General features: G+C 59.0%; 1 protein-coding gene across 1 annotated transcript in view; it reads right to left on the bottom strand.

Annotated features, from left to right (window-relative positions):
• DAGLA (diacylglycerol lipase alpha) overlaps window positions 1-18,316 on the bottom strand; it is a 66,928-nt gene extending 48,612 nt beyond the window's left edge. Inside the window, exon 1 of the mRNA XM_060404299.1 lies at window positions 18,162-18,316. The gene's annotated coding sequence lies outside the window, so the exon portion shown is untranslated. The remainder of the gene's footprint in view (window positions 1-18,161) is intronic.
• Between the last annotated feature and the right edge of the window lie 1,716 nt (window positions 18,317-20,032).

The following is a 20,032-nucleotide window of genomic DNA, read 5'->3' as shown; positions in this document are numbered from 1 at the left end:
AGGTGCTCCACCAGCATGAGGTGCTCCACCAGCAGGAGGTGCTCCACCAGCAGGGGCTGCTCCACTAGCAGAAGATGCTCCACCAGTAGGAGGTGCTCCACCAGAAGGAGGTCCTCCACCAGAAGGAGGTGCTCTGCCAGCAGGGGATGCTCCACAGCAGGAGATGCTCCTGCTGGCCCCAAACTCAGGGCAACCATGAGTCAGACCCCAGAACTCCCTCCAGCAGCCGAGGGCCCCACTGGCCCCCATGCAGTGCTTCTGCTTCAGGCTGGCCCCGCCCACAAGCAGCCAGAGGGTCACTGTCTGCTCCTCCCCACAGACCCTACTCTGGGGCTGAAGAGCACACGCTGGCGAAACAAGCTGGCTTCATCCGCTCTATTACTCACCATGGTCGAGTGCTCTGCGGCATCAGAGTTCGTCATGCCTCCGTGCCTTTGCACAGGCCATTCTCATGGCATAGGATGCCTTTTCTAATCCTTTGACCCGTGAACTCCTCAACCTAAGAGGGCTTAGCCTAAACACACCCTCCTCTGTGAAGCTGCCAACCCTGAGGCAGATCTGACTGGTGCCCCTCCATTTCTGTCCCAGGTACCCTGGTTCCCCACCAAGCTGCGAGCTCATAGAGGGCAGGACTGCATCTTCTGCCCGTGTCCTCGGCACCCAGACTGTGCCTGGTGCCTCGCAGCTGCTCAAGAAACATCAATCCAGGCCCAGGCCCTTGTTCTTCCGAGATCTCGCCGGTGGCCTTTTTGGCCAAAGAGACTCAGGCAGCGTGTGGGAACCTAGGCAAGACAGCTTCCCTCACGAAGCTGATGGGGGCTCGAGGATTCTTCGGCTTGGATGCCATCCGCGCTCTGCGCACCAAGCTTCCCCACAGTCAGAGGCGGCTTTGGGGGCTGCAGGCTGCCTCCCTGTCTCCCAAAGCAGAAAGCAAAGTTAACAGGAGGGCGAGCACAGGGAAGGGAAGTGCAGCCGGAACTGCAGGGAGAAAGGGAGTCATGGCTGCCATCTGCTGTGAACAAGATGTTTGGAGAACACGCACTCCTCGGCTCGGAGGTCTCCCAGCCAACTCTCGGAGGGCGGCCGCCCCTCCGCAGATGGGCGCCGGCGGGCTCAGCCAAGCCCAAGAGGGGCCAGGCCCCCTCCCACCACCCAGACCTTCCAGCTGCCCCCGCCTGACCTCTTGCTTCTCAAGCAGGCTGGGCCGGGGGGTGAGGGGGAGATGATGCCAGCCCAGGACGCGAGCCACCTCTTCCAGGGAGCCCCCCACAGGCTCTGAGGGGACAACTCCATCACAGTGATAATAACATTGCAGACATCATGATAACAAGGGTAACAACACCAACTACTGTTCAGTGAGAGCTGGATGACCTGCTGGAAGGCCTTGTACTGGCAGCTCGCGGCCACGGTCTCATTTCAGCTGTCACCCCAGGGAGGAGGGAGGAGGGAGGAGGGAGGAGGGAGGAGGGAGGAGACACGGAGAGTCCAGGAGAGCACCTGTGCTCTGCCCCAGGGTGCGGGGCACCTGGCCACCGAGGCCCATTAGAAGACGGTCCTCGGGCCCTCCTTTATTCTCTAAGCTGGAGGGCTCAGTGAGCAATAGAAGAACATCTGAGTGAGAAGGAACCTTCTGGGCCACGGAGTCACACACCTGCATTTCAGGGAGGGAAGCAAGGGTTAAGGATGCAGAGACCAGCCCCGGGCCACCAGAGGTCAGTGGGAGGTGGGGGACATGAACCCTGGCCTGGGACCTGGCTCCTGGGGCCTCAGCAGGCTCCCGGGCAGGGCTGTCCTCTGGCCTTTAAAGAAAGCGGCCCTCGGAGGGCTAAGGGGGCTGGCCCTGCCTCTAGGGCCCATCCCCGTTTGGACCAGGCCTCCCTTACCTTCTGTGCCCCAGGCTGCAGCAGGAGGGCCGAGCTGAGAGCCAGGGAAGGAGAGGCCTGTCTTCCTGGCTGTGCCTCCAGGCCTGTCCTAGACTTCCCCCTGGGTCACCCTGCCCAGAGCCTGTTCACAGAGCAATTCATGTGGCCAACAAGGCTGGGCATGCTTGCAGGGGTGCTGGGTGGCCCGCTCACCAGAGATGCTGGAGCTGCCCCATGGCACCCGGCCAACCACACCCGTGGCCTCTCACCAGACCAGGAGGGTGGTTTCTGCAGGTGGGCTGCAGAGAAGCCTGCCCAACTAGACTGAACTGTGCCAGGGCTCTGAATGCCCCTCCGTGGACCTCACTCAGCCCTGGGCAGCCCGGCCCCTGGAGGGGTGGGGGAGGGTTTGGGGGGCTGCCGGCCCCTGCCATTCCAGCCTGGAGAGGTTAGGGGGCAGCACCCTCCCCTCCCTTCGGCACCCGGAAGGCAGGATTTCTGGGGCAATCACCCAGAACTGTGCCTCCCATCCCATCCCCAGCCCTGCTCGCCCCACGCAGCCTGCTGCAGCCGCCCCCACAGGCCTGCTCTCCAGCCGCGCGCTCCATGTTTCTGTCTGCTTGGTCCTCCCCCAGCAACCCCCCACCCCCATGCCATGAATGCAACACCTCCATCCCGCTGCCTGCTCTCTGGAGGGCAGCACAGGCAGCTGGTGGCCAGAGGGTCTGAAGACGGGCTCCGAGGGGCATCTGTGGGCCTGGAGATCGCACACCGGCTTGTGTGAACTCTTCCGGGGGGCAGACTGCAGTTTTCTTTCCTTCTCCAGGGGCTCTTGGCCCCCGGGCTAGGTCACCGCCCTGGCCCCACTTCCTGCCTCTCAGTCCCCACTGGGTTGCCCTGGCTCTGAAGTGCCCGGGTGGATCAAGGGAATCAATGGCTTCTCTGTTCTCCCGGGGGGAAGGCATTTCATCACCCTTGGGGGGAATCTTTCAGGGAGGCAGAGAGCAGCCAGGCGCCGGCTCAGGACCCCCGAGGCCTCAAGGCTCCTCGTGTTGGAGAGTGGGAGCCCTGTGCTTGACGGAGATGTCAGGGCTGGGGGTGGCGGGGAGGCAGCTGGGTGAGGGGGTCTGGGGAGACCTGAGGACTCCGTGGGCAAATGTGCCCCCGGCCGCCCGGGGCCCCTCGGCCCCAGCTCCCCTGGTTCCTGGGACACCCTCCGAGAGTGCGACACCTTCACAAATGGCTCCCGCCTGGGCTGAGGCACAGGCAGGCTGGGGCGAGTGAGTCAGCCAGGGGAATCCCAGCGCCCGCACCCACTGCTGGGTGACAGTTCCGCTGACACCTCCGGAGCGGGGCACCCAGCCCCTCCCAGCGCAGGGCGAGAGGAACACCCCAAGGGCTCCCCACCCCCAAGCCCTGTTCCCTGAGATGGGAGCCTGGCTGCGGGGCAGGGAGGAGAGACTGCTCAGAAAAGCTTTTCAAGTGGGGGCTCTGGGCCTGTGCCATGCTCTGCAGCCTCTTCAGGACTCTGGTCTCTCATCCTTGGTCAGGAAGGAGGCGGGAGCAGGGTCGCCACGGCCACCGCCAGTTCCAGCCCAGCGCCCATCACCCTGGCCTCTGGGTATTCTGCTTCCCGGGGTCTCAGTATCTCCAGAGCGTGTTCCTGGTATCCTCAGTATCTCTCCCTTGCCCCTGGGGGGCCCTCGCCGGTCTCCAGCCTGGGCACCCCCACCACAAGCTGTCCTGGTCTCCAGGAAGGGCAGGGTCAAGGCTCTGTCCAGGAAAAACGAGGCAGAGCAAAGCGAAGAGCAAGGCCAGCAGCCTGAGCAGGCAGGCCAGAGAGGACGGGCACAAAGCCTGCTCCCAGCAGGACGTCCTGTCCCTCAAGAAACCCAGCCAGGTCCCCACAAACCCGCCAGACCGGTTAGCGGCCACCTCACTGCTGCCGGCCGCCTGAGGGTGCTGAGGTGGGGTGGCCCCATTGGGCAAGAGCCTGCCTAGCGGGTGCCTCACTGTCGACTCCGCCCACTCCGTTATTCCATTCCCTCCCAGTCTGTCACCTGCCCTGGGAGGACCACCTCTGGGCACAGGTGAGGGCAGGGAGATGTTCTGAGCATGCTCGACTCTCTGCCTCAGGTGGGCTCTCAGACCAGGGGTGGGAAAGCAGACACCGGCCCTGCCCTGCCCCAGCCGATGCACTCAGTGGGATCTTAAGAAGGAGCCTCGGGGCTGTGAACGTGAGGTGACAAGCCCCAGCCCTGAGGAGTTCTTGGTGCAGAATGATGAGGACACCCACACGCGGGTCTGTGAATACAGAGTTCTAATGCCAGGGACCCCGCAGCGAGGACAGCTGCTTAGCCCAAAGCAAGATAGAGAAGGCTTCGAGTCGGGTGCTGATGGCTGAGTAGGAGTTCACCACCAGGCTGAAAGAGGGGGTAGGCACTTGCCACACTTGTCCTCCCCCTCCTCCGGTGCTCATACACACTAGCCTCCCAGAACTCCTGGGGGGCAAACACAGCCTGAGCAGGAGCTGGGCCCCAGCCAGCACTCAGCCTGCCCCCATTACCTCTGCCCTGGAGGCGCTCTGGGCTGAGCAGCAGGGCTAGCTCCCAACTCGGGCCTCTGGGATGCTGCCAGGCAGGGAAGCTGGTGATGGGAGAGACCCAGAAACCCATCCGTTTCTTTCAAAGAGCACTGAAGAGATGTGACCACAAATACCATGAGTTTACTGAAATGTCTTTAAAGCAAATGGCTTGAATGGATCTCTCCCACCCTCTCTCCCCACTGAGCCGCTCACTGAAAAATAGCAGCTCACAAGGTAGAGACTTGGGGCTGCTGGGCCTGATAGAAACGGAGTCTCAGCTGCAAAGCCGGGCAAGAGGCTCTGGGATAAAGGCAGCTCTGGGCAGGAGGTGAAGAATGGCATCCGACCACGGGCAGAGCAAAGGTGATGGAGGAGGGCTTGTGGGAGGCCAGTATCAGATCCAGGAACACTCGGATACTCTCAAGCCCTCGACTACTGGTGGCTTTCCCAGCACCACGGGTCTCCCTCTGTCCTGTTCCTCCCTTCACCCTCGCCTTGAGGGCCCTGCCCTGAGCAGCTGCTTCTGCACAGCCTCACTGGGCAGCTAGAACGGACAGGTGAGATTTTCCTGGACAGCACAAACTGCTTGCAAACCCAGGGAAAGGAGCAAGAGTGGGAAGGTATGTGACTCACCAGAGATGAGAGCTGGAAGGGCCCACAGAAATCAGAGTTCAAGAGTCCCTGAATCTTAGTGGTGAAGACTCTAATAGGACCAGAGAGGTACGCTGATCTACTTGAGGTCACACAGCTATGGGTCCTTGTCCTGTGCCTGGCTTCATTCCAAGACTCATTCATTTCAACCATTACTTCTTGAGCACATCCTAGGTGCCTAGACGCCGGAATTTAGGCTTAGGCTTTTCCTAGATGATGCCCTGATGAAAACTGAAGTCTGTCCCCTGAGGCTTGCAAGCCAGGGGGCGGGGGGCCTCCCATTGCTTGGCTGTCTCCTCCCCACTCATTCTTCCTGTGTAAAGAGAAGGAGGTGCCCTCCCATCATCAGGGGAAGACTTAAAGAAGGGAGGAAGGGAAAAAGTGGGAGAAACAGTGGGAAGGACTGGGGAGCACTGGGCACAGCCTGAAGGGGAAGCGAAGAGACCAAGGTGAAGGACACTCCAGAGGGGGCAGGCTGAGCAAGAGAGACACTGTTCTGGGGGTCCTGGGCTGCTACCGGCGCCTGTGGCCTAAGGACCCTGGACCAGACATGATTACCTATCCTTCTTTTTCCTTCTTATCACAAAGAACATGTTCTCCATAGAAAACAGAAACAAACAAACAAAAACAGAAATCATCCAGGATCCCTCCAGGAAAATTATTAAGATCTGCGTAGTTGTTCTTCCCTGTTCAAATACAGGATCATTCCGTACCTGCCACATTTTTTTTTTTTTTACTGAGCCAGAGAAGGTGAATATTTCTCATTAAACATTTTTCTAGCCCAATCTTCCCTCATTATTGTACAGCAGTCCACGTGCCTGCAGTATGTGAGTTTAATCAACCAATTTCCTACTGGTGGCCATTAGGCTGTTTCCCCTTCTCGCTGTGAGAAAAGCCCCACAGCTGGACACAAGGATGAGCCGCTCCGGGCCCCCAGGTGGGATGGTGCTGGCTACTGGGGGCTCCTGGCCCCCATCTAGCGTCCTTTCTCCCCCAGCAGAGGCAGACCCTTGTGTGCAGTGTGGGGAGGTAGGTACAAGGGTCTTGCCCTTCTCCACCACTCTCAGACAAGGAGTGATTTCCAGTAACTCTCAGACTTGAACAGGCAGAGAGGAGGTGGGTAAATGCAGGTTCCCAGGCCCCACCAGGCATTATGAAAGCTGGTGGTCCAAGGTAGGGCCCAGGAGCCTACAGCTGAGCCCATCAAGGGCATCAAGGTCAACCCCAGGTGATTCTGAGGCTGGGTGAGCTTCCTGGCATTGAGAGATGCCCTCCGGGAGAGGATGAGGCCCAGCCATGCTTCTCTTCCCTGAGTGAGCCGAGGAGGCACCTCAGAGCTGCTCGAACTGCAGAGTCCTGGGCCCCCCTCCAGAGATTCTGATTTAGTGGCGAGGAAGGGCGCCCTGAGATTCTGACCTTTCTAACCTGTTTTCAGGCCTTGCCGCTGGTGCATGGGCCACATTCAGGAGCACTCAAATTAAACTGGCGTGGGCACCGTGTGCAAATGCAGCGGGCAAGTGCAGGCGCTGGGCACCATGCCTGGAAGGGCAATCACAGCAGGCACTACGCGAGCACTTCTGAGGCCTGAACACTGCCCCGGCCGCTCAAGCTGTGGTCCGTGAGCCTCGTCCCAGGGGGCAGGTCTGGGCCCCACCTGGGCCTCAGAGGCAATCTTCGGGGTCTTAGTTCTCCAGCCAGGGATAGAACCCATGACCCCTGCAGTGGGGCCCCAGCCACCGGACCACTAGGGAAGTCCCTAAAGCAGCACTTTGCTGAGACCCGAACCCCATCAGCCTGTGTCATCTTTCTGATACTCCTCCGATGCAGGTCAATTCCCGATTTTACAGCCAAGATTCTGCAGCTGTGAGGTTACGCGATGTTGTTAAGGTCTCCCATGTGCCACCAGCAGGGGCTGCAACAGGAAGCCAGATGGTCCAGCCCCAGAGCCCATGTTCCTTACTCCAACTCTCAACACCCCCTGCAGTTTTCTGTTCAAGCTCCACCATTATGGCAAGAGGTGAGACCTCAGAGACCAGGGGAGTCAACCCAACTCAGAAGTGCTCCCCGGGAAATGCAGGCGGGGCTGGGGGGTGGACTGTCTGCTGTGTCCATGCCCACGTCCTTCCCTCTGGGCCCACTGTGTTGGTGGCCCTGGTCTGGGTGGGGGTTGTGCCTCTTGAAACCTACAGGCTCTGTGGACACGGTCGGGGGTGGGGGGGGGCAGGAAGCGGGAACTGGGGCGGAGCTACCAGGAGCTCAGTTTGGTCTCAGGACATTCTTTCCTCGCAGCCAGACTCAGCTCTGTGTGCCTTTTGAAAGGCAGCAGAGAATATCTGTGCTCAGCCCAACGAGGCTGGCCTCTTTCAACCTTCCCCTTGCTGCCATTTCCAATTACAACTTCAGAGGCGCCTGTAATTTATACATCTCAGGATGCACTGCTCCAGCTGCTTTATGATGGGAGTTCATTACACCATTAAGGTTAAACTTTTATAAAGTACTGAGCAGGTGGTGGGCTGGGCGCCCGGCTTAGTTACCACTGCCGGAAGCCTGCTGAATAGGGTTCACCTGGGGTGGAGGGGGGGATCAGGTTCTCTGAAGGGGCCAAGAAATGGAGAAGGCGGTCGCAGAGAATGGGGGCCCTCTGTTAGCCATTTATTACGCCGCACAGTGGAGCAGGCAGGCGACAAGGAGAACAATCTGCAGCAGCTCAGCAAGGCTGGCAGGGGGCATGGGGGTGAGTGGAAGCCCCCGTGCAGCCTGCCAAGGCACAGGGTCTGAGCCTGGACGGGCCCACACGTGGGCAGTGACAAAGGAGATGGAAGGCTAGTCTTCTCAGCAACAGGGTGGCTCGGGGTGGGGAGGTCTTCCTTTAGTAGGAACCTGTCCTTCCTGGGGCTCAAGGGGTCCCCCAACCTGATACCAGGTCGGGGAGCAAGAAGGAACACCTCCCGCCCCCCCGAGAGCAGGGGCCAGACGAATGGGGGTCTGAGGCCCAGCCAGCCAGCTGCAAACACACGGCCATGAGCAGGTTTCTTCAATTCTCTAAGGAAGCTGAGACCCTTAACCCATCCCTCAGCTGTCAAACACACGTGCCTCCCTCCCAGGGCATGGCCCCAGCACAGAGCTGGGCGAGCGCCCACTGCACCAGAGCTGTGTCTGTTCTTTGCATTAAATGAGTTAAGGGCAGACGGAGCACTGAGGAAGGTGTGCCCAGCAGGGAGAGGATTCTTGGCTCTTTGCTGCTCTTGTTATGTGGTCTGTTTATGTATCCGGCCCTAACCTGGGAACTCTCTGAGGAAGCGGTGGTGACTTTGCTTACTCCCAGCTCCAGGCACAGAACTTTGGCCTGCAGTAGCCGCTTGACCAGGGTCCCTGAGAGCGGGTGGATGGGACTTTTACAAGTGGTGGGGCTGTTCCTGGCTCTGCAGGCTGGCCTGGGTCCCGGGGACGGTGTCGGGCGGAAGACCAAGTTCTCTCAAAGGTATGATGCTGAAGCCACCTCTTGAGAAACATTCCTTGACTTCCTAGGAGGAAAGAGACTCCAGATGTGGCTGGGTTTTCTGGCTCTGGGACACCAGGGTTGACTCCCCTTCTCCTTCCACAAGTCCCCAGAACCCAGGAGGATGAAGCAGGGTCTGCTGGCTCAGGAAGCACCGCTGTGGCCGCGCAGGCTGGCCTCCTCCAGTCGCGGGAGAGGCTGCCCCAACCGACAGGCTCCCAGGGCTGGACAGGACCGGACGGGACTCTGGACTTGTCAAGGTCGCCAGCGCTCTTGGCTGTGAGTCCAAGTCATGACCCCCATGCTCGGGGTGCATAGTCTCACCCACAGTCCATCTTCCCACAGTCGTGGGGAGGGGTGGGGGGACGGCCCCTTAGCACAAAGGGGTCAGAGACTCTCTAACGAAAGACTGGCCTCTCCCAGAAACCTCAGGGGAGGAAAAGGTGGATGAAAAAAAAAAAGAAAACAAGGCAGCCGGATGGAAGAGGCGCCAAAGGGAAGGAAACCAAGCTAGGAGAGGAACCAAGAGGGACGGGCCGCCTCGGAGAGTGCTGGGGTGGGAACAGGGCTGGACGCCAGAGGGCCGGCGGGCCACTGCCAGCCCCGAGGAGCGCCAGGGTTGCCTGGCTGCAAGATGCAGCCTCACGAAAGTGGGGGGGGGGGTCCCCTGGGGGGACAGATGAGTGGACGGCAGGTAACATTTACAGTGCTCCCGGCACTGAGCGGAACGTTCAAAGAGGTGGCATCTCATTTGATCCCAACAGCTGCCCTGTGTGCTGTGTTCCACTAGACACCGCGCCCCCCCTCCAACTTTAGAGACGAGTAAACTGAGGCTCTGAGAGTTGAAGGACCTGCCCACATAGCAGTGGACTTGAATGGAGCTTTATGCTAAAGTCCATGTTCACAGGCCCATGTTACATTGACTTTAAAGAGAGAGAGAATGAATCAGAGCTGGGTGATTGGAAGAATGAGAGGGGCAGCGTGGTCTTGGGAGGCTTGGCCATGCTGAGCGGGCTAGGTGGGCAATGCCAACCAGGAGGCAGCATGTCCGATGAGACTGCAGAGGCCAGGATGGCCCGCTGGGCCCAGGGCTGCCGGGAGGACCCGGGCCAGCCCGAAACTGCAGCGGGGCAGCTGGCCCAGGGCAGCACAGAGCTCCTATGAAGCAGAGTCTGATGTAATCCCCGCCTGCAGAGGGCGGAAACTTGGGAAATGAAACCAGCCGTCACCTCGCTGCAGCCCGGCCACAGATTTCCAACGGCCATGCCAGGCAGGCCTCGCCCCTGCCACAGTCAAAGGCCTCTGCCCTCCACCCCAGGGCCCGGGGAAGCACCCCCCACCTTACCCCCAGACCTGGTCCAGCACTGAGACGTGCTCAGAGTAATGCTGATGAGAAAGCAGAGGGTTTCTAGCCAACGCCCTGGGAAGCCTGCCATCGGGAGGCTGACGGTCTCACCGCCTTCCGGAGCAGACGCGGGGCTCACCTCTCCACCAGGCTTTCCGCATACTTGGAGGGGTGACAGGAGGTACCCAGGGCGGCATGGTGAGCCATCCTCTGTTCACACCGAACCTGCCTGAAGTGACCCAGTCAGGCTGCCCGGGCAAGTGGCAGACGAGATGGGCGGTGAGGTCTGAATTCCAGGCAGGCCCTGTGCACTTCCACATGACCCAAGGCCCCAGGGCAGGCAGGGTGGCCTCCAAAGGACCCAGGCACACTGGTCAGCCATCCGGGACACCAGACTGGGGCCTGGCCCCCTTGAGGGACCTCCTGCCCAGCTCTTGGCCCAGCAGGGTCCTCAAGCAAGGCCTCCCAGCTGGTAAACCACGGAATTCACTAGTCTGTGCGGGCAGCTCAGAGCATGGGTGTAGATCCCTGTCCCAGGTATATGCCCAGTCATAAGCATTCCTGGCCTTCATGCCAGCTCCTGAAGCTTTGAATCTCACACACAAGCAATTCTAACCCCTGACCAGCAGAGTGTCTTTCCCACCCAGCATTGCCTCTGAGCATGGGCACAGCCAGAGAAGGAGAGAGTAAATATCATTGTTGCTGTTATACAAATGGGGCAACTGAGGCTTGGAAAGGCTGAATGACTCATCTGAAGTTGCCCAGCAGAGCCAGAGGCAGGATCCAAGCCTGGCACCCAAGCCTGCCTTGCTGTCTCCCTAAAATCACCCATCTTGGGACCCTTGGAATGGGTGCTCCTGGTCCCCATGGCAAAGAAGGCAGCCCGACACAGGCCAACACATCAAACCAGACAAGCGAAAGGTTTGAGGCCGCTGGATAAATACACAGATATCAGATAAACAGGCCAGGGGAGATGGAGAGAGGAGAGAATTACGGGAGCATGAGGCCAGCACCCTGTATCTCAAGGCTGCTGGAGTCCAGGAGGCTCTGCCCTCTGTCAGCCGACTGCCTAGAGCACATTTCCACACCTCACCTATAAAATGGGTTAATACCACCTGCCTCTCGGGGGGTCATGGGGATTAAATGAGCTAATGCATGAAAAGTGCTTAGCATGGCGCCTGGCGTGTTCAGTAAGTGCTATTTGCCATCATTGTTAGTCTTCAGTGAGAACATGCATTAGTGAGGGGAACAAGCTCAGAAGGGCGCCTGTGCTCCACCCCCTGACCACGTCACGTAGTACAGTCCTGGTGTGCAATGGCGGGGGGTGGGGGGGTCGGGGGGTGGGGAAGCAAGGCATCACAGTAGATGAGGGCACTGTGCGAGCCTGAAGGAGAGGCAGAGCTCAGGGAGGAGAGGGGAGGGTCCTGGGCTCAAGCCCTGGCTTCCCACCTACTTGCTGTGTGTCCTTGGGCAGGTAACTCACCCTCTCTGAGCCTCCTATAAGACACGAGTGGAGAGGGATGGGGAAGTAGAGGGATACTTATCACAAGGAGTAAGTGGGATTCTCTCTGTGCTATATGCTGTCCCAGGTTGAATTCCCAGCATTCACAAAATGGCAACTATTGTTATTATTACTGTTATTTGGTGGCTGAGCAAAGGCTCCTAGAGACAGATGCCCTGAAGCCTCCCAACTCCTCAAACCTGAAAGGGTCTGGCAAGAGCGGAGGGCAGGGCTCTGGCCCTAAGGTGGGTGGGGGCAGGGAGCCAGAGAAGCGGCCTCACGGACCTCACCCCACGTGAGGCCTGCCCAGAGGGAGTCGCCGCGTGCTGGGAGGCGCAAGGCAGATTGTATATAATGAAGAGACATCAATAATAAATTAACCTCAAGGAAGTCCAGGAACATCAATCATAAATTAATTAAATGGCTCCAGGAAAGGCAAGGACAAGGGGCCTCTTTGGGGCAGCAAACTGCCTCACCTTACACTGCATGGCCCACCTTCCTGTCCCCGGCCTGCAGGCTCTGCAGCACAGGTATCTCCAGGTGGAGGAGCTGGTCCTCAGGAGCAGCTCCCCAAACACAGGTGAAGCTAAGCCCAGCTCTCCTCCCACCCAGCCTCCAGCTCAAGGGTTTCTGATGAAACTTCCCAGAATAGTAACCTCCTGGGCTGAACTCGGGCAGGCAAAATTTCAAGGGGTAATGTGGTGAGAAAATGATCAGATGCCTGGCAAGAAGTGCAAGGAACACTGGAGCCCCCTTGGTGGGTGCTCTGGGATGAAGGAGCACAGCCTCCTTCAGGGCATCCCCGACAGCCTCCTGCTTGCACCCCCAACCTGGAACCTCCTCCCCCAAGTCAAAGCAGCTGGAAGGCAAGTGTGGGAGCCGCATCTGAGTCCCAGAAGAGGCTCTGCCCTAGGCCCTGCCTCTTACTGACTAAAATGACAAACCTCGTGGCCTCCACCTTCCCGGCCTCCTGAGGGCGGCCACTACCTGAGTGCCAGCCTCCCCATTCCCGCCCCCTGGCCCTTGGGTCCCTGGCACCTGCAGTGACACCTCTTCCCAGCACACTCTCGCTCAGAACACTGTGGTGACGGCCCATGTTCAAGGACCGGACCTTCTGCCACATGGTTGTGGCTCTTGGGGACCCAGCCCCAGCTCACTTCTCAACCTTTTATCACTTCCATTTCCTGCTCCCACAGTCAAGCCAGGCCACGAAAGGTCAGCCCCTCGCTTTCTCAGCCATACACCCTGTTGCTGCCGTTTCCTCTACGGCAGCCAGTCACCTGGCTGGCCCAGGTTAAAGGCCATGGCCACTTAAGTCTCCCCTGATCTCCGTGGCTTGAGTCGCTCTCTCTCCTTTGACCTCCGGTAGCACCCACCTCTTGATGTTACAGTGGAGACCTCTAGGGCCATCTCATAGCTTCTCAGAAGGTTGTAAACACCAGACTCTATACCTTATAGGTGCTGGAATGGCCACTCTGGCTTCCCAGGTGGCTCAGTGGTAAAGAAACCGTCTGCCACTTCAGGAGACGCAGGAGGTGCAGGTTTGGTCCCTGGGTGGGGAAGGTCCCCTGGAGGAGGAAATGGTGACCCACTCCAGGATTCATGCCTAGGAGACCCCATGGACAGAGGAGCCTGGTGGGCTACAGTCCATGGGGTCGCGAAGAGTCAGACCCGACTGAGCATGCATGCGCGCGCGTCCACTTCATCTTCATGGCCCTCGCTGACCTCCGGCCCTCAGAAGGTGCTCAAGAAATAACTATCAGCTCCATCGGAGTGAGAGCATATGCCAGGGGCATTATCTTGAGTATGATTCTGTTGACAGATACGCCAGATTCCATCCATGCCGAGCGTAGGGTGGAGCTAATTTCTCCTCACTGAGAAAAGGGACATGACCTATCGCGTCTCCCCTGGTGCTAATACATGCAGATCAGGATGGAGCTGCTTGTTTTGTGGGAAAGATCTTGAATGCAGGAGCAGAAGCACTTGGCGAGTGTGCTTCTCACCACTGGGCTCTCTCCACTCCCCCGGCATGCAGTCCTCACAACCCCCGCTCCCTGTGGGAGGCTCTACTGTCCCCATCTTACAGATGGGGAAACTGAGGTGTAGAGAGGCACCAGGATTTGAACTTGGGTCTGTTTGCCCCCAGAGTCCCAAGTCCTAAGGCCCATGGCCTGTGCTGCTCTCTTCTGTCACCTGGGTGGACTGTCCCCGGCTGACTTCCCCGGGGGCCTGGGGAGGAGGCGGAACCAGGCGTTATGTGAACACATATGGGCATTGGAACCACTCCCCCCAGCCTGGGCTTCCTTCTAAGGAATACTGAGAAAGCAGAAAGGCTGCTCCCGAAAGAATCACACCAAGACGTTAAGCTCCCCCTCCCCGAGCTGGAAGGTGACCCCTCCCCCCGCCTCCCACTGTTCTCTCCTGCTTCTTGGGGCTCAGCAACACCCCAGCATGCACACCCACTGACACCAGGCCAGCCAGACACAGGAGCCCACGGGCTCCCCTGCCACCAGGCGCTCCTCCCGCTCAGCCCTCACTTCCCACAGAAACACTTGCTTACGGGCACACGCGGCTTGGCACACGTGCACTCGCCCAGCAGCCCTGTGGCGGGAACAGCCCCACCCCTGCCCGTCTCCACCTCGATCCTGCTGAGGAGTGGGGTACTCCTGCCCGTGGCCCTCGATGGTGGCCACACCACTTCCCTCCACATCACCTCCCCAGAACCCTCTCTCAGCGGCCCAGAGGACCCCACGAGGAAGACAGTTTCCTGCGTCCTCCTCACCAACACATCCAGTGCCCCATCCACCAGAGAGATCCCGTGCAGCCAAAGTCGGAATCAGAAAGGAAAAAGGACAAGATAAACAGCCTTCAGCCATGCCCGCTGGGATGTAACCACATCCCACAACGTCCAGGGCTCCTCGGCACTAGATTTATTGTCCTCTGACCGCATGTTCATTGATAATTCCCCAGCGCCACATGCCTGGTCCGCTTGAGTGTGTGGGTGTGTGTGTTAGTCGCTCAGTCGTGTCTGACTCTTTGCGACCCCATGGACTGTATAGCTCTCCAGGCTCCTCTGCCCATGGAATTCTCCAGGCAAGAACACTGGAGTGGATTGCCCTTCCCTTCTCCAGGGGATCTTCCTGACCCAGGGGTCAAACCCCGGTCTCCCACATTGCAGGCAGGTTCTTGACCAACTGAGCCACCAGGGAAGCCCCTACTGGAGTGTAAGGCAAAGCAATGCCAGGGAGAAACTGAACTCAGATGGAGCGCTGGCCAACAGGTGATTAAACCCTGAGCAGGATCCCTCTGTGGTCCTGGAGAGAGGGGCTGTGGGGAGGGTCCGTGCCTTCAGCTGTGGCCTAGAAGCCTCTGTCCAGAGATGCCCAATCCCCTGGCACCCCTGCACCTGAGCAGCTGGGCACCATGATTTGCGAGGCAGCTGAGGTGGAAAGGTTGCCAGGAGCTGAGTTAAGCAACTTTTGGAGAAACATGGACAAGGAAATGGGAATAGGACTGAGGACCAGAGTTGAAACAAACCTCGACTCCAGAGAGCCCTGGATGGCCACTCCTGTGTTACCAGTTCCCTCCCCCCAGCTGGAATCTGCTCAAAACCATGATAAGGGGTGGTGGTGACTGGCGGGGCTCCTGGTGGCCTCAAACCCTGAGGACTCGCAAGACAGCCCTGCTCTGCTTCGGGCCAACAGAGGCTGGGTCCACCCGCTGGCTTCTCCCATCTCCCCCGCCTGCCACCCAGCTCGCCTGTGCAGAGTCCCAGCCTCCCAGGCAGATGGCAAGGGGTGCCTGCAAAGGGCTTCTGGATCCTCAAACCACAAGGCTGAGCCACCAATCAGAACAAACAGGCAGAGGTGTGGCGGGTGCACTGAGGGGACGTGATTGTTCAATATTCACATCGGGGAGGCCTGAGGCTTCCTCTTAATGGACTCTCACTAGGAGAGCATTCCAAGCAGGAGCTGAAGTGCCGGCAACTCCTGGGGAGGCAGCAAAAGGGGCCGCGGGGCGCACACACGATGGGTCTCCGGCACCCTGAGGATGACCCGGAAACAAGTGGCGGAGGAAGCGCCAGGCGGTGTCCAGGTGGCGACCCCTGGGAAGGCGCGGCCCTTGGCCTGGACAAGTCAGCTCACCATCCGGGACCTGGTAGGATATGTCCTCCTCCACCCCTTGTGCCGTGACACTGCAGTGTGGACACAGGGAAAAAACTTTCTGTCTCGGGGACCAAGCTTGTGAAACGGGTTGCTGGCTATGGCGGATACTCGTGCGGAACGCTGGAGAAATGGGCCTGGGTTCATGGAATCTGGCCTGCCAGGGTGAAGCTTTTGAGCCATGGGGTATATAATTCAGGCTCTGCAGCCCATTATTAGTAACTGGGCCCCAGTGGCAGAAAGTAAAGACCCTGGCAGCCACCCTCACTCATCTTCTCCACCTGGGTCAGCCCTTCAGGCAGAAGCGGGTCCTGGGGGATTCTGGCTACACCTGTCTGCTCTCAAGAGGCCCGCTCTGAGGGTGTCCATCACCCCTTCTTCTTGCCTCCGGCACCCCTCATGGCCCAGCCTCCTGCCATCAAGCCTCCGCCTCCATCACAGGACCACCCTGCCCCGTCTCCTCTCTGGGGACTCTGACCCACTTGGCTTTCTTTAGGCCACGGCCCCCCAAAACGTGGATGTGGCTGCTGTTCACTCACATCCTCTGAACCAGGAACCAAAGTAAATTCTCAAGAGAAAACACACACGTCCAAGTCCTGCTTCCACCCGGGTACCCCAGATCTGCCAGCCACAGACACCTCCCAGCCCTGCGCGGCCACAGGCGCGTCTGCAACCCCGGTGAAGGGCTTCCTCTTGTTTGGTCCACTCCTGCAGGGCTCTCCAGTGGCTGCGGCCACGCTCGGACCGTCCTCAGGAGACCTGGGGCCTGGTTCCAGCTCCGCAGCTGACTCACAATGTCAACAGATCCCACTTTCCCCACCAGGAGCCTTTACGCTCAGGGCCTCTAATTCCCTACAACAGGCCCTTCCTCCCCTTTCACATTCCACGCTTCCATCTCCTCGGCCTCTGGCCCTGGTCTCTTCACCTGAGGATAATCCCTGACCCTTGGACAGGTCTTCACAAAGGGTTTCTGTGAGCACCATCTTTCATCCTCTGCGACCACCTTCCGATGTGGCTGTGAGAGGTAAAGTCACCTGCTCAAGGTCACACCAGCGAGACTGGAATTCAAGTCTTCTGGCTCCAAATGTGCCGGACAGCACTCCAGCTTTGAGGAACCTCAGCAGCATCTCCAAGCACCTACTTGGGAAAATGAGTTGCCAGCCCCACCCTAGTCTCCTATACCCTCAGCCTGGTCTTTCTGGACTCCTAAAAGCCCAACCTCATTTATTCTTCTCTGGCGATTCCACTTCCCCAAGAGATCCACAAAGACCTAACAATTTCCTCCCACATCCTAAGACTCCTCTGGGGGTGGGGTGGGGGTGGGTCTGTAAACTGCCCCTCTGTGAAGTAGGGCATATGTGATGCTGAGTAAGACCCTCATCCAGGGCTTCCCAAAGGATCTGTGAGGACAGACACAACCCCAACACACTCCTGGTGGCTGCAGACTCGTCTTTCAAACATGCCCCAAATGATCCTCTGGACCCAAAGGCTTCTGAGCAAAACAGACACCATCACCCCAAGGAAAAGGCAGGGCCTGGGAGCCACAGATGGCTGGAGCCCTACACCTCCCCCTGCCCACAGACATGGCCCACCTCTCAGCCCTGCAAATGTCTCAGGACACATGTTCAGAGATAGTGAGCAGAGCTGAGAACCACCCACCCCTCCCCTCTTCCCCAAAGCTGGATGAATTCATGAGCCCAGCATGATGGTAGTGCCTGGACAGGTCTCCGTCTGGGTCACCATCAGGGTCTTTAAGGTAGAAGCATCTCCTGGTATCTCTCTTCCATGTCCATTATAAAGGACACCAACCTTCTCCCAGACTCCTGCATTTCTCAGTCCCCCAGTGTGCCCAGCAGACATTAAAGGTGGATCTCTGTGCCAGAAGCAATACCCCTCATCATACCCAGAGTGGGAGGACAGGTATTCACCCTGCCGGTCCACCAGGGTCTGAGGGCCACGGATTCTCCCCTCACAGGGCCGGGCTGCCCCAGCACTATGCTGTGCCAGGGCCATTTCTCACAGTCGCGGCCAGCAACTCCTGCCATGCTGAGGACACAAATTCTTCAAGCCCCGGGTGCCATCACTCCAGACCATCTCAAGGCCAGAACCACTGGACACCTTACTAATGAGAGCGTTTCCTCACACCCCTGCCGGGGGCACCACCATGCGCCCACCAGCTGGCCACCGCCACCCCAGCACGAGTCCGATTGCCGTGCCCATCACCTGCCCGCACAGAGGGCTGCGCCCGCCTCACACCTGGGCGGCCACCACCACACCAAGGTGGGGGTGTCTCCTTCTGACACCCGTGCCAGGAAAACCACGCTGCTCGGGCCAGACCCACGCTGCCCACGCCCGCGCCACGGGTGTCACCCTTCCCCATCGGTGCCAGGGGCTCCACGGATCCCACACCTGTCACGGGCGCGCGCGGCAGCCGCACCTCCGCCTGCGGACCCGTCGGGCGGGCCACTGCGCGCCCTGGACACTGCCCAGCTGCCGCGCCGCTCTCACCGCACCGGAGCCCGGGGCCCAGCCCGCCGCGCCCGCGTCCCCCTTTACCTCCAGCCCGCCGCAGGGCTCGGCCCGCCGCCACCACCGCGACCGCCACCTCCATCCTGGGCTCCCCAAGGCCCCGATTCACTAACGCCGCTTCCGCAGGGCGCCGGCGCCGGCGCGAAGGCCGCCTCCGCCCCCCGGGGGACGCTGCGTCCTTTACGTAAACCCCACTCCGCCGCCAGCGGTGACCATGGCGACGGCCGTGGGGTGGCAGCGCCCCCTGGTGCCAGGGAGGGGAGTGGCGCCGAGGCCAGAGGGAGCGGAGTCTTTCGCGGGCTGGGGCCCGGCGCGTGGGGGCGGTGGGCTCCGGGCTTCTGCCGCCGCTGGAGCTCCGTGGGCGGCCGGGAGGGGCACGACCCGCCGCGCTGCATGCGGGGAAGCGAGCCGCCTGGGTCCCCCTCCTGCAGGCCCCGCGTGACCGGGTTTAGCGTGGGAGAGGGAAAAAAAAAAGCGTGTAGGATCACTGGAGAACTGGTTCATTTGGGGGGAGGAAAGAGGGAGCTGGATTCCACCTCCTCCGGGTGCAGAGCGCTTCTTGGAGTAAGGGGGCTGGGGGGGCAGTCAGAGCGCACCTTCACCATCTGTGTCCTCTCGCCCTCCACCCTGCTGGGGCCCAGCACAGCGCCTGGCTTCCAAAAGGGCCCTTGGTCAATTTTGAATTCCTGGCAAATGAAGAAAATTGCCCTTCCTCTTCTGCTTCACACGCATCCATTCATTCCCCCAACACACCTTCCCTGAGAGCCAGCCTTGGGCAGGGAGCGCCACTGTCCGTGGGCCTTGTGCTAAGCTGGGGGAGTGAGTGGGCACAAAGATGAGCGGAACCCAGGCCCAGCCCTCCAGGAGTTGGATCTCAGGGGTACTAGACCATCACAGTACAGGGTGCTTGGGGTGTAGGAGCTCAGCAGAGACGGCGGGCGGGTGGTGGAGCTCTTAGACCCTTAACCAAGCCCTGGGGGAGGGAGCTGGGTCTGGAGGCCAAGAGGACCTCGCTGAGTCTCAAAGCTGGAGTAGAATTCAAAGCAAAGAGGGGGGCCGCATATTTCAGCCAGAGCAGTGCCTCTAAAGTGTTGTCAGGGGCCCTGTTGCCATCCCAAGGAAACAGGGTGACCCACAGCAGTTTGGTGTAAGTGGGAGCTATGTGAAGAGGAACTGAAGTGGACCACCCTCCTGAAAATTTTCTGGACTTTTGCTTTAAAGTGAGACTGAGTCCAGGACAGCCTTCCTCTCTTGAAGCATGTGGGAGCTACTTCTGGAAGGAGTTCTGTGTTATCCATGGTTATTTTGAAGGCAAACTCCAGTTTGCTTTAAAAAAAGAAAAATGGAGGCAGGGAGGACAAATACTGGGTTGGAAACCTTAGGGGATTCAAGAAAGAGGTGGACCTTCCTGCTCCCTGCTCAGGAAGAGCAGGTTATCAGGGAGGATTTAAGGACTGATTGTAGCATAGCAATTCAGGGGCCTTCTGTCTAGATCACTGCAATGAATCAGAATCAAAACTGCCAAATTTAATGTTCCCTTGGTTCAAAGTTCCAGATTCCCAAAAGAAAGAGTTTTGTTGGTCCAGCTTGGGCCATGGTCAGTTGTAGCAGCTACATTCCACCCTCTTAGCTGCACAGTGTATACAAATTCACACATGTATGCACACACACACACACACACTTCCTCCCATTCATTCAGAGTCATCTTCACCAAACAATATTGTGTCCCAGTATTCCCTGGTCCGTTACCTCCAGACGTGATGTCATAATCAAGATCCAAGTTCAAGATCTTCAAGGTGATGTCCATGTCCATTTCTCCTCAAGGTTATGGTAATCCCATCTGAGCACCTAACAACTGAGTTAACGTGTACTTTTAACTACCACCAACATGTTCTCTG

This window comes from Ovis aries, chromosome 21 (genome assembly GCF_016772045.2).
Source record: "Ovis aries strain OAR_USU_Benz2616 breed Rambouillet chromosome 21, ARS-UI_Ramb_v3.0, whole genome shotgun sequence".
Lineage (NCBI taxonomy): Eukaryota > Metazoa > Chordata > Mammalia > Artiodactyla > Bovidae > Ovis > Ovis aries.
The sequence above is the reverse complement of the archived record's forward strand: the minus strand, read 5'-3'. Positions and strand labels throughout refer to the sequence as shown.